The sequence below is a fragment of the Palaemon carinicauda genome, chromosome 14 (assembly GCF_036898095.1).
Source record: "Palaemon carinicauda isolate YSFRI2023 chromosome 14, ASM3689809v2, whole genome shotgun sequence".
NCBI classification, from domain to species: domain Eukaryota; kingdom Metazoa; phylum Arthropoda; class Malacostraca; order Decapoda; family Palaemonidae; genus Palaemon; species Palaemon carinicauda.
This window is the reverse complement of record NC_090738.1, coordinates 113416362-113420617: the sequence shown is the minus strand read 5'-3', so window position 1 is coordinate 113420617 and position 4256 is coordinate 113416362. Positions and strand designations below refer to the sequence as shown.

The 4256-nt window shown below is 29.9% G+C and overlaps 1 pseudogene; it reads left to right on the top strand.

Moving 5' to 3' along the window:
- Nucleotides 1-3980, top strand: part of LOC137652927 (uncharacterized) — a 4253-nt pseudogene extending 273 nt beyond the window's left edge.
- The last annotated feature ends 276 nt before the right edge of the window (nucleotides 3981-4256 follow it).

Here is a 4256-nt window from a genome sequence, read left to right as displayed (position 1 = left end):
ACTTGAATTTAATTATAGGATGTGTAAAGATACCCTATAGAAATTATTTTACACCATAGTCAATGTCGTCATTGTATTTGCAATATATACTGTACATACGACAACAACAACAACAACAACAACTATAAATGCAGCCGTTTCTAGACCACTGCAGGACGAAAACCTCAATCATATTAATCCATGTCTGGGATTTGCCAGTGCAGTTTGTGATGGTAGGAGATTTTTGTCTCTCTCTCTCTCTCTCTCTCTCTCTCTCTCTCTCTCTCTCTCTCTCTCTCTATATATATATATATATATATATATAATGTATATATATATATATATATATATATATATAATGTATATATGTTTATATATATATATATATATATATATATAATGTATATGTGTTTATATATATATATATATATATATATATATATATATATAAACACATATACATTATATATATATATATATATATATATATATATATATATATATATATATAAGCAGTATTTTTCTGTTTGTATTTATACAAGTATGTATATGTAAAGACTATTCTGCGTATTTATACTCCATCATGATTCTATTACCTAATATCATTACCATTGCGGATACATGCAGGTCTTCATCATCGTTTGAAATACAAGAGAGAGAGAGAGAGAGAGAGAGAGAGAGAGAGAGAGAGAGAGAGAGAGAGAATGTTATACCTTAGAGCTTACTAGGTACCTAATACCACATCTACCTTTATACACACTTTTGAAAGGTTTAAATGTTTAAAGGTCGCTCATGAATGGCAGAGGCAAGGGACAGTGACATTGCCCTAGCAAGCAGGACAATGCCCTAGAGACTGTCCATATATATTATATGATCAGCCCCAAGCCCCCTCTCCATCCAAGCTAGGACGAGGGAGAGCCAGGCAATGGCTGCTGATGACTCAGCAGATAGACCTATAGGCTCCCTCAAACCCCGCAAAGCTTAGCTCACAAGAATGGTAAGGTTGCAGACGCTAAAGGCACTAACGAGTCTGAGCGGGATTCGAACCCTTGTCTGTTAAACACCAGGCAGAGACGTTACCTTCTCTTTTCCCGTGTTTCCATGTCCCTTTCACTTCTTTCTCCTTTTCATTGTAATGTATCTTTCGACTTTGCTTGGATAAGGTACTTGGAATTAGATAGTATATTTCATTTCTTATATTCTCATACGAGGTGTGTTCGTTATTTTTCAATTCCTTTACGCTCTTGGCTGCCTTTCTTATTGGAGCCCTTGTACTTTAGCATCTTGCTTTTCCAATTAGGGTTGTAGCTTGGCTAGAAATAAAAATACTACTACTACTACTACTACTACTACTACTACTACTACTACTACTACTACTACTACTAATAATAATAATAATAATAATAATAATAATAACAATAATAATAATAGAATGTGTAACCGAAGCTTGGTAGCAGAGGTGTTAATTAAGTGTGTGTAGATTTTTCCTTGGGGGGGGGGGGAATTAATTCATCTCAAGTATTATCGTAGCACTAATGTATAAAGACAGAACAATTAAGTTATGTTTATATGCTTTTATACGTACATACGAGATACGATATATTATTCATTATTCATTATTAACATTTATTATGTTTTTCATTATTCAGAATGAATAAATTTTCCCAATGCACACTCGAATATTGTCAGGTAGTGTACAGAATTGTTCCCACCGTATATTGTAGCGTGTATACAAGATAAGTAAGTACACATATTTGTACACCTGTACACTTGAAGGTTATATTATTTTTTTCTGAATCTCACACACTTATGGTCCCTAAAGGACATATGTATATTGTTATAACGTATAGATGGTATTGTTACTTATTGGCTGCATTTTGGTGAAACTCTCACATGTTATGATCTTTAGTATTACATTTATTATGTTAAATCACATCGGGAATCATGAAACAAAGGTTATAAGTATTTTGTTGAACACATAGATATGACCTCTAAAGATTATAAGTATTTTGTTAAACACATAGATGTGATTCATAAAGATTATAAGTATTTTGTTAAACACATAGATATGACCTCTCAAGTTTATAAGTATTTTGTTAAACACATAGATATGACCTCTCAAGATTATAAGTATTTTGTTAAACACATAGATATGACCTCTCAAGATTATAAGTATTTTGTTAAACACATAGATATGATCCCTAAAGATTATAAGTATTTTGTTAAACACATAGATATGACCTCTAAAGATTATAAGTATTTTGTTAAACATAGATATGACCTCTAAAGATTATAAGTATTTTCTTAAACACATAGATATGATCCCTAAAGATTATAAGTATTTTGTTAAACACATAGATATGATCTCGAAAGATTATAAGTATTTTGTTAAACACATAGATATGACCTCTAAAGATTATAAGTATTTTGTTAAACACATAGATATGATCCTTAAAGATTATAAGTATTTTGTTAAACACACAGATATGATCCCGAAAGATTATAAGTATTTTGTTAAACACATAGATATGATCCATAAAGATTATAAGTATTTTGTTAAACACATAGATATGACCTCTAAAGATTATAAGTATTTTGTTAAACACCTAGATGTGATACCTAAATGTTATAAGTATTTTGTTAAACACATAGATATGATCCCTAAAGATTATAAGTATTTTGTTAAACACATAGATATGACCTCTAAAGATTATAAGTATTTTGTTAAACATAGATATGACCTCTAAAGATTATAAGTATTTTCTTAAACACATAGATATGATCCCTAAAGATTATAAGTATTTTGTTAAACACATAGATATGATCTCGAAAGATTATAAGTATTTTGTTAAACACATAGATATGACCTCTAAAGATTATAAGTATTTTGTTAAACACATAGATATGATCCTTAAAGATTATAAGTATTTTGTTAAACACACAGATATGATCCCGAAAGATTATAAGTATTTTGTTAAACACATAGATATGATCCATAAAGATTATAAGTATTTTGTTAAACACATAGATATGACCTCTAAAGATTATAAGTATTTTGTTAAACACCTAGATGTGATACCTAAATGTTATAAGTATTTTGTTAAACACATAGATATGATCCCTAAAGATTATAAGTATTTTGTTAAACACATAGATATGATCCTAAAGATTATAAGTATTTCATTAAAACTCGCAATCAGTTATGATCTTATAAAGAATATAGTTTTGAAATATTTATTATGTCTAATCACACAGATAAGATCCCAATTATAATCATGCTTGCATTCTCCTCTCAAGTGGAAACATTCAAGCGAAACTATTTCAATTTCCGCAAAAGATTTGCCACGTCTTGCATGACGTCATCGACGTTAAAAGACACCTTTGGAAAAGAACGTTATATAGTGTTGCAGCTAAAGCGAACTAAAATTGGAGATGAGATCAACAGGGCACACCTGCCACACACACCTGCGACACCAGCTCTCAAAGACCCCCTGCTTCGTTGCCCCTCTTTGCTTTACGATCCTTTTATTTTTATTTTCATTTTTATTTTTTGTTAGGTTTTGTGTTTGTATATGATTTTAGTTGACTCGATTCGTTGTGTATAGGCAGCATGCGGAAGTGTATGTATTTATATTTTTCGTCTGCAGGAAATTTGTTTGTTTAATTTTTTTTTTTTTTTTTTTTTTTTTTTTTTTTTTTTTTTTTTTGGTCAGGTTTTGTGTTTGTATATGAGTTTAGTTGACTCGATTCGTTGTGTATAGGTAGCATTTGGAAGTGTATGTATTTATGTTTTTCTTCTGCAGCAAATTTGTTTGTTTAAAAGGACTTTTTTTTTTTTTTTTTTTTTTTTTTTTTTATGAGTTTAGTTGACTCGATTCGTTGTGTATAGGCAGCATGTGGAAGTGTATGTATTTGTTTTTCTTCTGCAGCAAATTTGTTTGTTTAAAAGGACTTTTTTTTTTTTTTTGCCAGGTTTTGTGTTTGTATATGAGTTTACTTAATATCGTTCGTTGTGTACAGGCAGCATGGGGAAGTGTATGTATTTGTGTTTTTCTTCTGCAGCAAATTTGTTTGTTTAAAAGGACTTTTTTTTTTTTTTGTCAGGTTTTGTGTTTGTATATGAGTTTAGTTAATATGATTCGTTGCGTATACGTAGCATTTGGAAGTGTATGTATTTATATGTTTCTTCTGCAGGAAATTAGTTTGTTTAAAAACAGGACTTAAATAATTGATAAAGCTGTCCATAAATATAGTCTTTGCTTTGCTATTTTTGTTTG